This window comes from Alosa sapidissima, chromosome 2 (assembly GCF_018492685.1).
Source record: "Alosa sapidissima isolate fAloSap1 chromosome 2, fAloSap1.pri, whole genome shotgun sequence".
NCBI classification, from domain to species: Eukaryota; Metazoa; Chordata; class Actinopteri; order Clupeiformes; family Clupeidae; genus Alosa; species Alosa sapidissima.
This window is the reverse complement of record NC_055958.1, coordinates 38,179,533-38,200,867: the sequence shown is the minus strand read 5'-3', so window position 1 is coordinate 38,200,867 and position 21,335 is coordinate 38,179,533. Positions and strand designations below refer to the sequence as shown.

General features: G+C 39.7%; 1 protein-coding gene and 1 pseudogene across 4 annotated transcripts in view; one reads left to right on the top strand and one right to left on the bottom strand.

Annotated features, from left to right (window-relative positions):
• LOC121690446 (RLA class II histocompatibility antigen, DP beta chain-like) overlaps positions 1-11,480 on the bottom strand; it is a 33,085-nt gene extending 21,605 nt beyond the window's left edge. For 2 of the 4 annotated variants that reach the window (XM_042071029.1, XM_042071015.1), the window contains exon 1: positions 11,118-11,463. The gene's annotated coding sequence lies outside the window, so the exon portion shown is untranslated. Of the gene's footprint in view, positions 1-11,117 lie in introns of all 4 variants that reach the window. The other 2 variants (XM_042071039.1, XM_042071021.1) reach the window with 2 other exon arrangements.
• A 2,202-nt stretch (positions 11,481-13,682) lies between these two features.
• On the top strand, positions 13,683-21,099 carry LOC121690373 (annotated as a pseudogene).
• The last annotated feature ends 236 nt before the right edge of the window (positions 21,100-21,335 follow it).

Here is a 21,335-nt window from a genome sequence, read left to right as displayed (position 1 = left end):
AGAGTTTGACTGTCTTATCAGTCAGTCTTATCAGATTATATCAGAGGATCTAAATTTACATGTGGATAATCCTGAAAACAATTATGCCAAGGAATTAATGTACAGGGGGCCAACACACTCTCTCGGCCATACCCTCGACTTTGTTATCACAAAGGGTCTCAATGTCTCTACAACTGTTAAAGACCTGACCTTACCCGATCATTTCTGTGTTATTTTATAATGTCTATGTTCCCAATAACATTTCTATGATGACAAAAAAAGGAGAATCATAAATGGCTCTCTTTGAGCAAGCACTTTCACAGACGTCAAGTCTACTTTCAGACGGTAGAAGACTAATTGAATGACTTTAACACAAAAATGGCAACCATTATGGATGACATTGCTCCATTACAATTCAGGAAAGTTAAGGACAAACAAAGCACCATGGAAGCAAAATCCAGCAGTTAAACTTCTAAAAAGAGAGTGTAGGAAGACCGAAAGAAAATGGCGTAAATACAAACTTCAGATCCGCATTGAGATCCATAAAGAGATGCTCCGCACATACAGTATAACTCTGACGTATGCAAAGTAAGATAGACTTTCTTTTCTAACATCATCAGTAGAAGTTAAAATAACACTATTTTCTATTTTCAACTGTCAAGAAGTTAACAAATCCCCCCTCAAAATAAATGCCTGAACTTCTCTCAACTAGTCATCTTTTTCAAAGGTAAAATTGACAAAATCAGTCAACATATCTGCTCAATTACTACTTCAACATCAGGAATTTCCAGCTACAAATAGAGGGAAACTTAACTTGATAGAGAACAGAGTTCAGCTTAGACTACAAAACACTTGAAAAAAACGGTACAGCTCTGTCGCCAAATGACTATGGTTCCCTAGAATCTCTGTCAGTGTATTGAGCAAATGAACAAATGGATGTCTCAAAATTTTCTTCAGCTGAACAAAGACAAGACGGAAGTAATAATATTTGGTAAAATGGAGGAAAGACTTTGGGTTGCCACACTCCTTGACACAAAAGGGTTGAAAGCAAAGTATACTGTTAGAAATATGGGTGTATTAATTGACAGTGATATAAATTTCAACAGCCACATGAAAGCAATAACTAGTGTAAATCAGCTTTTTACCGTCTCAAAAATATTGGCAAATGTTTGACATGTCAGTTCTCATTTGCACCGCTGGTTAGATGAAAAATAATATTTCACCCGTGCAATGACAATAAAGTTGAACATACTCTAATCTAAAAACTTAGAAATATGAACTAAACGTGAATTTAATCTTAGTGGAACAAAATCTTCAGCACATCTTCTACTTACTCAAAAATATATGAACTGACTTACAATGCGTATAAGAAAAATGAACCGCTTCATTCTCAATACCAATTTCAAATTTTTGTCTGAAATTGCACAGCGCCTGCTTCAGAGGCCACCTAGTTGGGCCTATCCAATGCTTGACCTCTTTGGACACTGTAGTTAGACAGAGGCACTGTAGTTTCTTTGGAAACAATCAGAATAACTGTACTGACACAGAGTTACAAAGGCTAGAATATAGATTTTGTTTTCTGTCGGATTACAAGCATCTCTGAACTGACCACATTTCAACCCCCTAGGTCACTTGATACGACTTAGAAACACAACTGAGCCCTAGCACCAGGTATTGTGGAGCTGTGTGCAACAGTAGATCAATAGAATGAACATGTGGGTACCATTATTTGCCAAGATATGCTCATGCGTTTGGTAAAATGCCCTATGGAAACTCCCCATAGGACTATTTGGTTATCCAAAATGCATACTGACAATCAAATGCTTACATGCATATGAACCCCTTTTGTGTAGAAGCATAATCTTGGTCTCAAATGAAAGATAACACTCTGAAGTTTCTTGTAGACTATTTGAATTGTATGTCAGGGTTTCTGATATAGAATGACTACGCAAAATATGGAACAATTACACAAAAGTCTCATTTTGTTCCATTTTCTTTGTTGCTTCAATGGGTGTGTATAAGATGGACTATACATCTGCACATCGAATATTGGATAAAACAGCATGAAGATTCCATTTCTATGGATTCCTGTGAATATGTCAAGACCCAATATGCTGAATCTACTTATTGCTAAGGATATACACTGCAGTTAGAAGATAGGGAAGCACCAAAGGTGATAGAGGGGGAGGAGGGCATTTTTGATGAAATTTAAGTGAGACATAGTAAGATTAATCTGACAATGTAAAGCACTATACAGATTGTACATGAAAAGTTGTCATATTTGGATTCCCAAGAGTCCAAGCTTTCAAATGGTGTATACCATTACCATGCTACATAGCACTACGGTGCATACAATTGGTTTAGAATGTTGGGGGAGGGGGGATAACCGTCTCGCCAGCGGGACACTGAAGACGGAGTAGCATGACCTCTCTTTCTGATACCCGTTGAAAAGTTGAACTGCATGGAACTGACAGGGATTATTTTTTTGTTTTTTATAAATTCAACAACAAAATAGCATGGCATATCATACCATACTGATAGATTTTGCTCTTCTCAAACACAATGTAGCCGGGTGAGATTTTTACAACTACATGACCTTTTATCAATCCAGTTGCAGTAGCCCTAGATCCCAACCACAATTGATGATTTTGAATTGATTTTATTCCGATGAAACAGAATTTATGGCTGGTGCTACAAAACTTTTAACCTCTGTAGCACCGGTGTTACTTGCAAAAAAGTTAACGTACAGCCCTGATCATGCTTACTGCATGCATCCATATACCAGGCTTCTTTCACCAACACTAATGTTATAACGTTACCATCCTTTTTTGAATTAGCGCATATGTTTGGCTTACCATGTTAGTCTATGCTCATATCTATGAGCTAACACTGCTAGTTAGGAAAATGATAGCTAATGTTTGTGAAAGCTGGCTTCCACAAAAAACTTAACATTTACATGGGAAAAGATAGATAAAACACACAAAACATCCTTTCCTTAACATCTATAACAATAGTCAATTAGCATTTGAACAATAGCATTTGAACACCATTTAATGATAGCCTATTGCTAATTGAACCAATATGATTCTTATTGAATGTTTGCCACAGTGCTCACAATTGTTATTTGTTATCTGTTCTTCACGTCATAAATACAGTTTACAATCCAGTTTTCAGAACAATACAATGTATTATTATGAATTAGCATGAGTAGGGGCACTAGATGACGGTTTAAGATGATGTCAGTGATGCATAATTCCTACTGGTAATGACTTTATTTTTTACTATGATGATTTAATATTTGATGATGGGTACTTTTAATAATGATATTGCTTAACTGTACCTTATATTCCTTGAAAAATGTTTATCTCAGTGCTCAGGATTATTTAACCATTGGTCCAAAAAATAACAAAGTTGTTAAGCAAGAAGCTATTGACTTGAGTGGTATAAGTTTTGGAATTGTATGTTGTAATGAGGCCACTGTCACCGCCATCAGATTAGTGCCCACAGTCAGTTCTAAAGTCACCACCGTCAGAGGGAGTTTTTATTTGTTTTAAATGAATAAGCTTACAATATGTTTCTTCAGTGCTGTTGAGTTATTAAAGTAATAGTCTCTTTTAATACAAAAAATATGTTTGTTGAAGAATTCTGCCCCACGGTCCGTTTGCATGCAATTTCTGAGGCCCTCCTCCTTTAAAATGGATTCAACTATTTATACAATTATTATTTTCATACATACCCAGGTATATTTGCTAAAAATGTCTATGTGTGTGAACGTATATTTAAAGTTATCATTCTACTTTGAGTATATAGGCATATCCACCAAGTCTGCTTGAAACTGTTTCAAAACAATTATCTTGTAATTAACATGCATATTTTTGTGAAGTGTATAAGAATCCTCGACAGATAACCAGTCGGTGACATCTTTGTCAGACAAACGTACACCTGTATCTTTAAATACAGCTTCTTTTAATCTTGTTTTATCGTCGAAAGACCCCTCACTGGATGGTGTATAGTAAACCGCATTTAGAGGGTCCGTCATGATAACCTTTTCACCAAATATTGATTTTGATAACATTTGTTGTCACCCACACAAACACATTTACAATGGTAAAGTATCAAACTAGTTTAAAAGCTATCTATAAATACAAAAAACACATTTTCATACAAATTAATGATACAAACATCTACAGTATATGTACATACAGCTATTATATGTTGTCGATGACATATTTTTTCAAATTTCACATACTGTTACGTGATATGGTTTGTTAATGGAGGCCCCTACTCTACATACGATAGGTTAGAGCAGTCTTCAGACAATGACCTAGCAAGCATCATTTGTTTTTAAGGGCATTAAGCACTGCAAATTCTATGGTAGGCTATAACAGAATCTTGAAAAGTCAGAATCTTTTGATTGCCTGTTTCTAACACAATGATCTTTTGAAAAAAGTATTTTTCACACCAACAGTCCAGAGCTTTAATCCAGAGCTTCAGCAATGTTTTCCTTGATTGTAATGTTTCATACACAAGGGCCTCTACAGCACCCCAGGAATTTTGAGGGTTTGCATGAATTCCTTACGTCTGGAAAACACTCGTGATGACTTGTAACAATTCTGGCTTAAAAAGTCTCTGTTTTTTAGATCCCCTATGTGCTTCTGCTAGTAGTAGGCATCCGGACTTCACCGCCGAAACAATTCTCACATAACTTCTCAGCGATGATATGCATGCTGCACACACACGCCTTTAGGATGTTGTAAGGTAGTGACAACCAAATCCGGTAGCTTCAGAGGATTCACAGGTATTTGTTGACGAGACAATCATTGGTGTTTCAGCATTTTCTTCTTCTTGTATGTCTGTCATTTCGTTAAGTCAAACATACTCTTCAGCCATTTCAAGTTTCAAGTTATCGCTGAGACTGAAGTGACCCTTTGCATGCTCACTGTTTAAGCTTCGTAAACGAGGGGCGTTGATTCCAAAGCTGACGATTCACAATTGTTGGCTAGATCAAGGCAACGCATCGGGAAAAGACGCCTCTTGATCCTTTGGTATCTATCCAAGCCAACACTACATTTGAACAATCTATCAACCTTTTTGAAAACATTACTTAAAACAAGCATGTCTTTCCATAGATACCTCACTTTAGGACCTTGTACGAATTTCTCTACATCATTTTCTGCAGTAAATATTGCTTCAGCATATGTTGCTATTCTGTAGTCATCACTACACAGGTGAATGAACCCCTGTGGTTCTATTTCAAGACAATTAGCATAAATATGGTAACATTTGGTATAGACCGAACTATTCCATGATGCTGTGAAGGTGCTATCCGAAACAGTTCAAGATCACTCCAAATATCCCTAAACATTATCCAATCGGCAGCACAAAATGAGATGTGTAGCATCCCCTCTGAAAACACCAAATACGGTGAAGCCAAAACATATAGCTTCACACTGCATTCTTCTTTGTCAAAAACATAGCCTCCTATGCGACCATCACTCAACATCCATTGGTATTCCAGAGCATTGCTCGGTTTATGAAAAAAGTTTACGAATGTTTCCGGCTTTCCTCTTTTTGCTGCAAAAGTTATTTCAGGATCCATTAGCCTGTTGCTAACCGACGTGAGCGTAACTCTTTTCTTGGAAACGGATACTCTTGGTGTATGCGATTCGGCCATCCTTGTAAATACAGGTCCAGAAACTCTTGACAAGTTATTGGTTTGACTGTCTTGAAAGTTAGTTACTCGGTACACACCTACCCGATGCTTTTTATGTCTTTATGTTACAACACTCCCCCCTGAACTGTTATCAACCAATGAAACACTGTTAAAAACTAACACACCCCCAAAAATTTCATCAATCACCCCTTGCGTCGCTATAAAAATTAGAAAAATGCTATGTCCGCCATTTTGAAAAGAAAGTTTGTGCGCTCCGTTAAGTAAGTAAGTAAGTATTTATTTATATACAAAGTACAAAGTTAGCGAAATGCAGTTTGCGTCTAACCAAAAGTGTAAAAAAAGCAGGAAAGTGCAATGTGATATATAAATTATAGACGGACAGGACAAGAAATTGAAAAGAATAGCTGGTTTACAGAAGGTAAACCCAGAAGGTAAATATGTGCAGCGTATTAGCAGCAGGCCTATATAGCATATGAACAATGTATGAACAACATGTAGGCTACAGATATGTGCAATGAAGTAGCAGTAACTTTATAATAGTAGTAAGAATACTATAGATGTTTGCAGCTTATTTACAGAATATATTATAAGAAATGATTATAAGAAAACCATATAGACGGATATGCACAGTACTGTATGTACAGATATGTGCAGGAGGTTTGGACATCACTATGTCAAATAAAAAACGTAACGCTCAAATCGTGGATTGATCATGTCTTACGTTTCCCCAGTCTGCTATTTGTCCGGATAAACAGACCCCTCAGATTTTCCAACACTATGAGGTTATTGGAAATTGAACAATGCTCTATTAAAGGACGGAAACTGATTTCCGATGCGGTTTTCTGATCTAAACAAAAAAATGTGGGGATTCTCAAAGTATAAAACAAGATATATTGTCATTCAGAGATGTCAAATGATTAAAATCTCCAGAAAACAAAGTTGTGGAAACAGTTGAGTTGTCAAAAGAGAATAGCCTAAAATTACAACCTGAGGAGATTTATTTGACTAAAGGGGGCTTCGTAAGATCGTGGAGCAAATTTTTAGAGAACGGTGTGAGCAGAACTGTTGTTACAGTTTTTTTTCCTTCCATTGCTTAAGCAGAATTTTGAAATTTCAAATTCAATTTTTTTTTTTTCGAAAAACACAATTAACACACAGCCGCCACAGCCAAATAACAGAATCCCTCGGATCTTTTACAAAATGAAACACTTGTTTTAAAATGAAACTCTATTTTGTTGTCAAATCACAAACACACCAAATGATCCGATTACACTTGAATCATGTACACACAGTAATGTACACTGTAAAATCTGATGTGTTAACTATACAACTACACTTTAAACAATTTGGAAACCGATTGCCTGGAAAAGACAAGTAAAGGAACTTATCTATGTAAGTTATATCTAAGTTATATCTAAGTTATACTAAGTAAGTGAGTCAAGTAAGTATTACTCAGTGCACATAAACATTTAAAAAAAAAAAAACATCTGAATCTGACAATGTGAATCTGTCAATTTGATTGTGAATTCTGTTCAGAAATGAACGCACGCAAGAATGCTTACAGAGCAATGATGAATGAATGGAATGCCCACCATTCCATGAAAAAAGTGTAACGTTATGGAAATGAGCCTTATTAGGCTTATTATTAAGGATTAAAGGAGAGAGTTTATTATTTTATACAGTTTATTATCACAAGTAGGAATGGATAAAATGTTGAAGGTCGCCAAATAATACTGTCCGGAACAGCAAGGCCTCACTATCACACGGAAACACAGAGCATCAGACGCCTCAATCTCTAAACTGAAGAGTACACGTGAAACCTCACCAAATTCACACTAGAGGCTAGCTTTAGGCAAGTGCCAGACCATTCAAAAAACAACCAGTCCCTTCAAAACAAGGTAGAATGCTACGTTTAGTGGAATTCCGTGTTCATTTTGGGGCTATAATGAGGGTTCGGCGCTATGTATAAAGAATGTGTGAGGCAGAAGACAATGACACAAGGAATCAGTGACACAAGGAATGTAACGACGCAGTCTTTTATTGACAACTGACATCCAATCTCAATATTAACTTTTGAATATAAAATGTTTGCTTTAGTTAAATTAGTGAGGCTGATATGTCTACAGTATATACTCAAACATAATCTGGCTTTATGAAAAATCAGAAAAATTGATTATTAAAGATAGATTATGCAGATGCAGGGCTTAATATGCCTATAAACCCTATAGGGTATTTTACACAATCTAACATACATTTCTCATGCAACCCCTTAAGGCTAACTCCAACATCACCTTCTGCACAAACTAAAAATGTGTATTAAAAGCCTGAGTTTCATACATGCAGGGTGCACACTGTAATGTTTGTGGGAATGAAAACAGTTTAGCATTACATTCTATGTCAATGCAAAATTGTGGAAGTTAATGTGCTATATAAGGTGTATTAACAACTGGAATAATTACTTGATAATCTTTAAAGGAGAATTCCGGTGTGATATTGACCTAAAGTGTATTGAAACATGATACCGAGTGTGAACGTATGTCTCATAGCCCATCTCGACTTGTCCCCTGCACTCCAAAATCTGGCGCTAGTTAGCCGATGCTACCAACAACTTTTTCAGTAGTGGTGCTTCGGCATCGGGCTAGCCATGCAAATAAATCACTGTTTTACACCCATTTACGAGGCTCAATGTATCTCCACACTTCATTGGTAGACTTCCTAGGGCCCTGACATTTAAAACGAGACATTGAGAACTTTGAAAAAGCACTGGTAGTTTACTTACTGCTACTGGAAGAAACTGGAATCCATGCATTTCCACTGAATTATTTTTGGAATCTGATCCCTTATCATAGCTGTTCGTTCTTACTTGTTGCTCGACTTATCGTGACTAAATTCAAGATGGCTGCAAACGCTAAACTTCGTGAAGATGCTGTCTGTATAAATCGTCTTGTAAGTAAACTACCAGTGCTTTTTCAAAGTTCTCAATGTCTCGTTTTAAATGTCAGGGCCCTCGGAAGTCTACCAATGAAGTGTGGAGATACATTGAGCCTCGTAAATGGGTGTAAAACAGTGATTTATTTGCATGGCTAGCCCGATGCCGAAGCACCACTATTGAAAAAGATGTTGGTAGCATCGGCTAACTAGCGCCAGATTTTGGAGTGCAGGGGACAAGCCGAGATGGGCTATGAGACATACGTTCACACTCGGTATCATGTTTTGATACACTTTAGGTCAATATCACACCGGAATTCTCCTTTAAGTAAGCAAGCAAGTTAGTTTGAAGCTCAAGTTAGTTTGAATGACTACATTTTGTTGTGTGTGTGTCTGTATACATGTACATATGGGTTTGTGAGTGTGTGAGTAACAACAACTTTCGTATGAACTTACAACTCAGAATATTATACAATATACAGTACAACAAACTTTACCAAGTTAATTTACTTACTTTTTCTAAGGCAACAGGTTTTCACAGTTTTTTAAGTAAAGTGAACTAATCACAATTTACACTGTAGCCTTTTCCTCATCGTCACCCACTTGGCGAGAGAGTGTAAAGAAAGACGGCGGAGCTTCATTTTTCAGGCAACAAAAACACCTGATATACACGTTCTCATCATCTGTAGGTACAGAGCACCACACCGCAGAGATACTCTCTTCTCCCTCCGTTTTACCTTTCAAACAGTTACCGATGATTCCTTGACACGTTTTAAAGTCATAAGATCTCAAAATGATGGGGTCCTTTGGAGGAGACCCCTCGATCTGTTCAGTCACAGTAGACTATAGGTCTACAGACTCAGTTGCCCCAATTGAAAATGAAAGTCGTAGCCTAAAATGATATTACACCATCTCTCTTTTCCTCCTAACTCGTTGGGAGGAGGATCTTGATATCTGGAGGTAAAAATGGGCTTCGGTTTTTTCCTTGCCGGAGCGTTCGCCAGGTCTTCGTCAGGTTTAGAAATCCTGTTTTGAGGAGTGACTGCTTCGCTAGACGGCCCCGCAACAGCATCCATATCAATAGTGAGCGCCTCTTCCTCACTGCCGCTAGCACTGCCGCTCTTTCTCTCTAGCTCTTTTATCCTCTTTGTGTTTACGAGCCTCTGCGTGTCTTAATGCTTAAAGAATACCTACGTTTGCAACATAGGCTACATGTATGTAATCCTACACTACCCCTATTGTGCTTGAACTTTTCAATCGCATGCCATAAGGCTTAAAAGAGAATTTTAAAAAGGTTACCCAGTGCCCGTTTGCATCTGCTCCTTTTATCCTCTCTGTTTTTACGACCCTCGTCCTTGATGGCGCAGCGTGTCTTAATGCTTAAGGAATGTCTGTGTTTGCAACATAGGCTACATGTATGTAATCCTACACTACCCTCTATTGTGCTTGAACTTTCAATCGCAGGCCATAAGGCTTAAAGCTGAATTTTAAAAAGGTTACCCAGTGCCTGTTTGCATCTGCTCAGCCATTTTCACACAATGGCTAGCCTAGGTTTCACCTCTTATGCGCGCTGATGCTGCAGAGAAGGAGAATTTTAAAAAGGTTACCGGGGCTCGATTGCATCTGCTCCTTTTATCCTCTCTGTGTTTGCGAACCTCGTGCTTGATGACGTAGCGTGACTCGATGGTTAAGGAATGCCCCTACGTTTGCAACATACATGTGCATGTGCAAGTTCAACCCCTACCCCCTGCTGCGCCTGTACACTCAGCCTCTAGCCCGGCCCACAGGCATTTTTGATTCCTCCCCATTTGTTTGATCACGCCCCTAAACCTTCCCGCTTTTTCAGTCACTTTCAGTCAAACCGTCGGAGGGAGAAGACGTGCGACTAAGAGCTCCAGACTTCAGGCTCTCTCTCTCTCTCTCTCGCGCGCAGAGTCCCATCCCAGGGACTCTGTCTGCCTGCCTGCCTGCCTGCCTCTGCCCGCTACTAGGCCCGGGGAATCACAGGGAATCCTAAGGAATCCCAAGCTCCCCCGAGTTCAGAGCCCTCGCAAGCCACGCACGCCGCACAGGCCCCCGGCAACAAAAATTAACTGTTCAACACGGTTGTCCCTCTCACACTCTGGGTTGTGCTTTACAGACTTTTATTTTAATTTCTTTTTATTTTTCAATAATACATTTTAAAAACTTCTTATACATTTTAAAAACTAAAAATTACTTCTTTTATACATTTTTAAAAAAAAAACTCTACACTTTTTACGGTTTCAAGGCACAAAGCAAAGTTACGCCGATGTTGCTGAAAGTTCCAGAAAAACAAGAACGGTCCCGCCCCTTTGTATGATGTCATAAGACACGCCTGCAGAAAATAAGACCTCCCCATCATGACGTCATAAGATACGCCTACCTCACGTGATCAAGAATGATCTGGAAGGTAACGCCCCCCTGAATCAGCGAATTTTTAATTTGACCTCTGACCTTAATTAGGGGGCCCCCCATCCATCATCTTGACAGAAGGTGGATGTTATATCTCTCTCACCTCCAACAAGGAGGAAAAACACTCAAGGTTGTTGAGTGAAGTTAGTGTTACTATATTTGGAAGATCCATTGTGCAATCTCATCCTGCATCAACCTGTTAAGCAAGTTGAACCTCCTGCTGATAACTGAATTTGTTTAGAGTTCTTCAAATCTCTCTTCGAAGTGATGATTACATTACAATCCACACCACATCTACAACCTGTCATATGTGCTTTTTTACATTGTTTGTTCTGCAGGCTATTTTTTAAAAGGCCAGATGCAAATATGGAGCTATGGTTAACTGGACTCTGTCTTGTATACGAGTTAGGGCTGAAACGATTCATCGAGTTACTCGAATAACTCGATTACAAAAATTACTCGAGGCAAAAACCCTGCCTCGAAGCCTCGTTAAATTCCTATGATGCGCACTATACGCACAGGGATCTGATTGTTCCACACGGACTGTTGTTCAGGAAGCACACCACTAGCGCATTAATCGTGATACATTCTGAATTTAGCTGGTGCGATTGCGGAGTCAAGATGTCCATAAATGGCAGAGAATGTCTAAAAGTTTTGGCCTGATGCGCCACCCTCCACCTATCTACTAATCACAAAGTCAGTAGTGTTTCGGTATCCGGGTTGGCAACCTCAAGTCAGAGGGGAGGGGGAGGGGATACACCTCTCCACAGTAATTTGAAAGTGATTGCAGTACCAGTTTTGGCCACAATCTTACATATGGACAGCTTCGTTCACCCAGCTTGTCATGCACAAGAGGTTGCAATTTTACAGAGAACATTTTGAACATTATTTAATTGTTGGCACTGGCACTTATAAACACTAAATGGGTAAATTGCAATAAATGGGCTTAGTTTTGGAGCCAAATGTTGGAGTTAATAAATACCTCTGTGCCAATTGCTTGATCATTTTACAGCAATGTCATTTTCGTGTTGCATTATTTGTTTTGGTCGTTTAAAAATGTAGCCTGTAGAGCAGCGCTCCACTCCTCAGCCCTGGTGCTGAATAGACATGTAGAACAGCACTCCACTCCTGGTGCTGATTAAACTACCTGTAAAGCAGCGCTCCACTCCTGGTGCTGATTAAACTACCTGTAGAGCAGCGCTCCACTCCTGGTGCTGATTAGACTACAGCGCTCCACTCCTCACTCCTGGTGCTGATTAGACTACAGCGCTCCACTCCTGGTGCTGATTAAACTACCTGTAGAGCAGCGCTCCACTCCTGGTGCTGATTAGACTACAGCGCTCCACTCCTGGTGCTGATTAAACTACCTGTAGAGCAGCGCTCCACTCCTGGTGCTGATTAGACTACAGCGCTCCACTCCTCACTCCTGGTGCTGATTAGACCTGTAGAGCAGCGCTCCACTCCTGGTGCTGATTAGACTACAGCGCTCCACTCCTCACTCCTGGTGCTGATTAGACTACAGCGCTCCACTCCTGGTGCTGATTAAACTACCTGTAGAGCAGCGCTCCACTCCTGGTGCTGATTAGACTACAGCGCTCCACTCCTGGTGCTGATTAAACTACCTGTAGAGCAGCGCTCCACTCCTGGTGCTGATTAGACTACAGCGCTCCACTCCTCACTCCTGGTGCTGATTAGACTACAGCGCTCCACTCCTCACTCCTGGTGCTGATTAAACTACCTGTAGAGCAGCGCTCCACTCCTGGTGCTGATTAGACCTGTAGAGCAGCGCTCCACTCCTGGTGCTGATTAAACTACCTGTAAAGCAGCGCTCCACTCCTGGTGCTGATTAAACTACCTGTAGAGCAGCGCTCCACTCCTGGTGCTGATTAAACTACCTGTAGAGCAGCGCTCCACTCCTCACTCCTGGTGCTGATTAGACCTGTAGAGCAGCTCTCCACTCCTGAGCCCTGGTGCTCTGGCACACCACAGCAGCTCCAGCGTCCATGAGCAGGAGGAAATGGGCCGACAGTCACTGTGTCCAACCTGCAGATCGCCACAAGGGGGCAGCAGAGTGCTACACACTACAGTCCTCTGCAGAGATGGACTTCTGCCCCATCATCTCGTACCACGTGGTCCTTCCCAATGATGTGTCGCCCCTCTAGAGAACAATTTGAACTACAAGGCAATTGTGGGTTTTCCTTTTTATTTCAGTGCAAAGAAAGGATAATTTATGCTGACAAAATGGATCAGCTAATTGGTTTATTTCAATGCAAGCCAAATTAACCAAGTATAATATCATTCAATTCAAATAATTCTGACATGTGAAAGGAAAAAAAGAAAACAATTACAATATTTTTGGTTAAATGCTACTGTGTGTTTGCAATGATTTTATGGGTGAATTTGTAGGCTTGACTTTGCACTTTCTCTAGATAACCAACTGCTGTGTTCCTTAATTCATAGAGCAGACTTAGAAGTAGAAATTAAGGGTCATTACAAATCATCCCACCTATGAGTAAACTATAACATGAAATATCAAGTTATTCATACCTGTCAATCATCAGAACAGGAGTTTCACTCCCTCTAGCAAAACTGGCCAATCAGAATCCTCTTCGGCCAAAGTCCCTCCCTCTGGCTCAACTCAACCTTGTTCAACAAGGAAGTAGGGAACTGAGGAAGACCGACTGGCACATTGTTTTTCTGTGAACTTTGAACAGGTACAAGTGTACAGGATACTTTTATATTCAATTAACAAACCAAATGCATGTCTCAAATGCATGTAGACGGACATGACAGCCTTGTGGATTTACAATTCATGCTGTAACAGGATCTTCAAGCTAATTTGAAAGTGAAAGCAAATTGTGTAAACAACAATCAGTAAGTATTCAGTATTCTACAATGGCATCGAAATCTTTTTCCGAAGAGGACTTCACCTGTCCTGTGTGCTGTGACGTCTTCAAGGACCCTGTTGTCCTCTCATGCAGTCACAGCTTCTGTAAAGTCTGTCTGCAGCAGTTCTAGGAAACCAAAGGGTCAAGGGAATGTCCAGTCTGCAGGCGAAGGTCATCAAAGTATAATCCTCCTCGTAACCTCCACTTAAAAAACCTGTGTGAGACCTACTTACAGCAGAGAAGTCAGAGGGCTTCAGCAGGGTCTGAGGTGCTATGCAGTCTGCACAGTGAGAAACTCAAGCTCTTCTGTCTGGAGGATAAACAGCCTGTGTGTGTGGTGCGCAGAGACTCCAAAAAACACACTGGCCACAAATGTCACCCTGTTGATGAAGCAGCCCTTGACCGTAAGGTAAGATGTTTTTCGTCTTGATCATGATATGAGATTTAATCACCTGATTAATCGGAGATTAATGAACAACTGGTGTAAGAAAAGATGATGCCATATTCACTGAAGTCTGTTATTCATTCCAGGAGGAGCTCAAGATAAAACTGCAGCCCTTACAGAAGAAACTGAAGACCTTTGAGAAGACTAAAGTCACCTGTGATCAAACAGCAAAACACATCAAGGTAAGTAGAGGCACATTTTATGTAACATCTGTAGAGAGTGTGAATCATGTCAGATGTACCTGTCAGCTCATTATTTGTGATGAGTTGTTTTTTACACATTGACTTGCTGTAATGATGCAATTTGTTGCATAGAATCAGCAGAGATGTGAGTCACATGCACTTGTCATTACAAAATATTCTTAAAGGTCCAGTATGTTGGAAATAATGGAAAATAAACTGTAACCATTCCAAAAATGATCACCATATGTTGTCAGAGAGTGAGGAAACACAATGAATTGAAGTAATGGCTTATTTGACAACATTACTCTAACCCGTGAAACCCCGTAAAACCCATGAAAAAAAATCAGTTACGGGGCGGAATCTCTTGGAATTTTCGTTTATGTTTTGAACGATTCATTCTAGAATAGCGTATTAAAGGAGAATTCCGGTGTGATATTGACCTAAAGTGTATTGAAACATGATACCGAGTGTGAACGTATGTCTAATAGCCCATCTCGGCTTGTCCCCTGCACTCCAAAATCTGGCGCTAGTTAGCCTATGCTACCAACAGCTTTTTCAATAGTGGTGCTTCGGCATCGGGCTAGCCATGCAAATAAATCACTGTTTTACACCCATTTACGAGGCTCAATGTATCTCCACACTTCATTGGTAGACTTCCGAGGGCCCTGATATTTAAAACGAGACATTTGGAGAACTTTGAAAAAGCACTGGTAGTTTACTTACAAGACGATTTATACAGACTGTATCTTCACGAAGTTTAGCGTTTGCAGCCATCTTGAATTTAGTCACGATAAGTCGAGCAACGAGTAAGAATGAACAGGTATGATAAGGGATCAGATTCCAAAAATAATTCAGTGGAAATGCATGGATTCCAGTTTCTTCCAGTAGCAGCAACTGGAATCCATGCATTTCCACTGAATTGTAAAACAGTTCTGTAAGCCAAAATCAAAACACTGGTGAACATTCTCAAGACTACCAGACGCGAGCCTCTTCTGGGTTGCCAGATGTAATGAAGACTTAGCTAACGTTAGTTGACCTGCAGCTAATCTGAGTACCCAGAAGTTCGCATCATGCTGAACGAACCTGCAGCTGCTTTAACGTTTCTCCAACCATGACAGCTGCTTTAACGTTTCTCCAACCCAGCTACACATTACAGAAACAGTGAAAACAAAAATTACCTCTCTAACCAACGTAACATATTTAGCTAAAGTTAGCAATGCAGATGAAGTTTAGCCTAGGCTACCTGTCGTGGAGAAATATGGCCAGCTCTGCGTCAGACTTGATATTCTTCGTTTGACAAAGACGTCGCCATCTCAGGAAGCTCCTCCGATGTACACTTAATTTGTTTCTTGTTTTAATTTTGGAAATTTGCCTGCCTCTCGTAGGCGTTCATGACTACAACTGACATCAAGTTGACAGTTGGCCTTTGCTAAGTTGGCAACACAAATAGGAGGACACGCCAGCCCATTATTAATACGCTATTCTAGAATGAATCGTTCAAAACATAAACGAAAATTCCAAGAGATTCCGCCTCGTAACAAATTTTTTTCATGTGTTTTACGGGGTTTTACGGGTTATAGTAATGTTGTCAAATAAGCCATTACTTCAATTCATTGTGTTTCCTTACTCTCTGACAACATATGGTGATCATTTTTGGAATGGTTACAATTTATTTTCCATTATTTCCTACATACTCCTTTAAAGGAACTGCGTGTAGTTTTTCCACTATCATGTTTGCATTGGTTTGTGTGCAGTCCTCATGTACTCCTCAAATTCATGTTGAAACAAAATACTCCAAGTTGGAACAAAATAGTCAGATGTCAAATATGTCCCCCAATGCTGTATAGCCTGTCTTGTGCACAGATGCCCTCTGTTCATGGAGCTTGAGCTCAAACAACTGGCTACACCAGACACGAGACACTGCACAAGGTAGAACAAGTTAGACCAGTCTACTAAAATGTATTTGTACACTCCGTGAACAGAACACTTCTCTTGTGCACCTGATGTAGACCCCACCTGTCATCATGTTCCAGTAGCCTACACTACTACCACTACTCTTTGAATTTCCCCTTGGGGATCAATAAAGTATCTATCTATCTATCTATCTAGATATCTATCTATCTATCTATCTATTTATCTATCTATCTATCTATATATCTATCTATCTATCTATATCTATCTATCTATCTATCTATCTATCTATCTATCTATTTATCTATCTATCTATCTATCTATCTATCTAGAAATCTGCTCTTCTGATGCCACTATATGTCAGTCTGACTGAAGTAGTGTTGTGCTGTGATTATTCTTTTTCTAAATGAGTAAACAACATAAATTGATATTATTCAGACTCAGGTCCTAAACACAGAGAGGCAAATCAAGGATGAGTTTGAGAAGCTTCATCAGTTTCTACGAGATGAAGAGGCGGCCAGGATAGCTGCACTGAGGGAGGAAGAGGAGCAGAAGAGTCAGATGATGAAGGAGAAGATTGAGAAGATGAGCAGAGAGATCTCATCCCTTTCAGACTCAATCAGAGCCATAGAAGAGGAGATGGGAGCTGATGACATCACATTCCTGCAGGTAGGAACCATCCACTGTCTGTAAGGGTGTTAAATCTGAACATCTGATTACAGGTTTACTGTAATGATTACTGCTTTACTGTAATAGTTACTGGTTTACAGTAATGGATACTGTAATGGTTACTGGTTTACTGTAATGATTACTGGTTTACTGTAATGGTTACTGGTTTACTGTGATGGTTACTGGTTTACTGTAATGGTTACTGTAATGGTTACTGGTTTACTGTAATGGTTATGTGGTTTACTGTAATGGTTACTGGTTTACTGGGTTTACTGTAATGATTACTAGTTTACTGTAATGGTTATTGGTTTACTGAAACTGGTTTACTGAAACTGGTTTACTGTAATGATTACTAGTTTACTGTAATGGTTATTGGTTTACTGAAACTGGTTTACTGTAATGGTTACTGGTTTACTGTAATGGTTTTGTTGTTTACTGTAATGGTTACTGGTTTACTGTAACTGGTTTACTGTAATGGTTATGTGGTTTACTGTAATGATTACTCGTTTATTGTAACTGGTTTACTGTAATGGTTACTGGTTTACTGTAATGGTTATGTGGTTTACTGTAATGGTTACTGGTTTACTGTAACTGGTTTACTGTAATGGTTATGTGGTTTACTGTAATGGTAACTGGTTTACTGTTGTGGTCAGGTGGTCATATTGTTTATTATGACAAAGTGCAGCAGGAACATGTCATTCTATTAGCCATCATTCTACACATCATGTTGTAAACCACATACTGCAGGCCTATTCAATATGATCTTTCCACTTACTACTAGCCTGCTTGCCTCATTGATTTTTAACAAATGATTATAGAGCCTAAATTTCAGATGGGATGAAAGACCTGCATTAGTGTTCCTTCTTACATGATGGATGCAGCAGTCTGATGCTAAAGGAGCTGTTAAGCGTCCCGTGCAGGGATTGGCCATGATGGAGGCCAGTGTGTCCAACATCCTCCTCTCACCCACCACCTCAATGTAGTCCAGAGAGCAGCCCAGGACAGAATGTCGCATTGTCACATACTGTGGTCTGTTAGTGAGGTAGTTGGTGTTACATGCAGCCAGGTGTCAGTCCACTTCTAGCTTTGTTTCACCTTCACCCTCAGCAGTGCTGCTGAAATGTATTGAAACTTTTGAAAATGTCTCTCACAGTCAGCATGTGGCTTATAGCCATATACGGTATGAATATTTCAGTTATTTCTCGCCTGTTTGCCTCACTGATTAATTGCATTTACTATAATTGTATTTACTGTATATTATGACATTTTTGGCTTGTGTGTTTCTTTGATCTTTATAACACTTATTACATACCTGTTTGCCTCACTCTTTAATTGTATGTATTAACCAGACACTGTATATAATATGACATTTCTGGCATGTGTGTTTCATTGGCCTTTATTACTGAGTGTGTTGCTGCTGTGTTGTGGGCCTGTGGAACCATAATGAATAATGAGGGACCTTAGAGAATGTGTGTAATGTGTGTGTGTGTTTGGTTGTATTAAATATTCCCTTGTTTATTACATTTCACTCTTATATTTTTCCAGAACTACAAGAGCACAGTGGAAAGGTGAGTGATCTGCCTCCTGTCTCTCTCTCTTCTCTGTGGTTCTGAACCCAAACCCACAGCAGCACTGACTCCTGAATGTTATTCCAGAGCCCAGTGCACACTGCAGGATCCAGAGAGGGTTTCAGGAGCTCTGATCAATGTGGCAAAGCACCTGGGCAACCTGAAGTTCAGAGTCTGGGAGAAGATGCAGGAGATTGTTCAATACAGTGAGTTCACACACACACACACACACACACACACACACACACACACACACACACACACACACACGCACACACACACACTAACCATCAGTGGCATTAAAATAGATGATACATAAACCTTAAGACCTAAATGGAGAGTGATGGAGACAGAGATGGAGTACGCAGTAATGACCCCCATCATCCCACTACCACCCCTGTTCTGCTGTGATCCCTTCATACTGATGACTAAAGAGCATTTCACTGTTACTACTTCTCCTGCCATTACACTTGGTAACACCACTATTAATAATGACCATCATTCACATCCTCATCACACATCACTCAGCCCTATTGATAATGACCATCATTCACATCCTCATCACACATCACTCAGCCCTATTAATAATGACCATCATTCACATCCTCATCACACATCACTTAGCCCTATTGATAACGACCATCATTCACATCCTCAATACAGTGAGTACATAGACACACACACACACACACACACACACACACACACACACACACACACACACACACACACACACACACACCATACATGATATTGTATCACGCACAATATTGTATCTTGGCTCCCCAAGAAAATGTTAACAGGGATGGCTAGAAAAGTCCATTGCAAATCTTGGGTGGGACACAAAAAAACCCATTTAATTTCCAAAGTTAGTTTTACATTTAAATTAATAGTACCCACTGTAAAATGCCACATACATGTATATTAGTACGTTGAGGCCTAGGCGGTTTTCAGTGTAGATGTTCTATTACTTATCTTGGTCATTGTAAGGGTGTTATCTATATATTAAGAGTTTAGTTCCAAAAAGCTATATCCTCCATTGTAAAGCATTTGTTATTATTTTGTTTTCCAAGCAATTTCAGTGAAGCTGTTATTGTTATTTAATTTAAATTTTGATTGATAGGGTTTTGAAAAAGAGCTCTTCATATGCTAGCTAGGCTATATCATTTTCAAGACAGTATAGGCTACCCATATTTGGGAAAACTTTTATATCAAGGAAAATATTTTGTGTCTCATGATTGTTTTGCATTCATCTCATCTGAAGCGTGCCGGTAGAAATATCTATTCAAAAGCACAGTTGATCTGTGTATGCTATGATCAACTTTTGATTCTTTAATATAGAAACTAAATTCATTATTTCGGGCTGTTATTACATTAGAATTTCAGCCCAAATTTGAATACCATGTAGACATTTGCTACAATTTAAAAGAACGGGTTACTCGGGAACGGCTTACTGTACATGTAAGCATGTACAAGTGTGTGTGTGTGTGTGTGATTGTTCTCTTTTCACTCAGACCATATGTGTTTTTTTCTTTACAGCTCCTGTGACTCTGGATCCCAACACTGCAAGACCCAATCTCATCCTGTCTGAGGATCTGACCAGTGTGAGATGTGGTGATGAGGAGCAGCAGCTTCCTGATAACCCAGAGAGATTTGCCAGTGTCCTGGGCTCTGAGGGCTTTAACTCAGGGTCTCACTGCTGGGATGTGGAGGTTGGAGAAAACACAGGGTGGATTGTGGGTGTGATGACAGAGTCTTTCCAGAGGAAGGGAGACTACACCTCCATGGGTGGACGGTGGTATGTGGTGTGTAATGGTGTTGTATATATGGCATGTGCTCCACCTTGTGCCCCTACTCTCCTCACAGTGCAGCAGAAACTCCAGAGGATCAGAGTGCAGCTGGACTGGGACAGAGGAGAGCTGTCATTCTCTGACCCTGATAATAACACACAAATACACACTCTCAAACACACATTCACTGACAGAGTGTTTCCATACTTTAATACTGGTAGTGTGTCTCCTCTGAGGATCTTACCAGTGAAGGCCTCAGTTAAAGTAGAGCAGCCCAGTTAGAGCTGATAGTGTCTCTGTGTGGACCAGAACTGATCAGCATGAGGAGATGAATCAGTTAGAGGAGACTCAAATCACCAGCATGAGACACACTGACTAAATTCTAAGATTTAAACATGCAATAATGTGTTGGCTGTTGTATAAAAGTAACTGTATCCATTTTTTTTTTAAGAGCTAAAGGTTTAATACCATGTAAGTCAATGAGTAGCTTACGTTTCAATTGAAACAGCATGGGACACTGCAGTCATTTAACTCACAACATACAAGAATGTTGTTTTAATTACAGAGGTCATGCGATCATATTAAGTTTTCTGTTTCTAATAATAAAATTAGATTGTGAACATGCAGAAGCAGAGATGAGTGTCGATGAAAATTTGATTGATTTATGACCCATGTGTCAAACCCTGGACATTGGATTGATGATTTATGGTGTACATGTCAAACTTGATTGATAGTCCAACCAAGTTGTAACTTAAGTGTCATTCATATATCAAATGGTTTTGGTTACCTCTCTCTCTCCAGTCAGTGAAACTTGGTTCCACCACCTTCCATTGCCCACCATTCCATTGGTCTTATCAGTGTGCCTTCC